This window comes from Alligator sinensis, unplaced genomic scaffold (genome assembly GCF_000455745.1).
Source record: "Alligator sinensis unplaced genomic scaffold, ASM45574v1 scaffold378_1, whole genome shotgun sequence".
Taxonomy (NCBI): domain Eukaryota; kingdom Metazoa; phylum Chordata; order Crocodylia; family Alligatoridae; genus Alligator; species Alligator sinensis.
In genome coordinates, this window is record NW_005842697.1 from 406,331 (window position 1) to 406,679 (window position 349).

A 349-nucleotide genomic window follows, 5' to 3' on the forward strand; every position below is an offset into this window, starting at 1 on the left:
TGAGCCCTGCGACAGGTGCCTTTGCTGCCCCCCCGCTCCGAGTCCCAAGGGGCCCCTTATTTCTTACCTTCTCGTTTCTTACCTGTGCCATAGTGCTGGCCGCCCCATGTCTTGCAGGTTCCCAATGTTCTCTTTCTTCAGGCTGGGCTGTCCTTATGGGTGCCACATCGTTTGGTGGTCCACAGCTTCCTCCGTCCTCATCTTCCCCTCCCCCTGGTGAGCCTAGTTTAAAGCCCGCTGGAGGAGATCCGCCAACCTAGAAGAAAACACACGCTTACCTTTGGGGGACAGGTGAAGCCCATCCCAGCTGAGCATGTCCCTCGTCGTGATGTGCGGGTCGTTGTCCAGG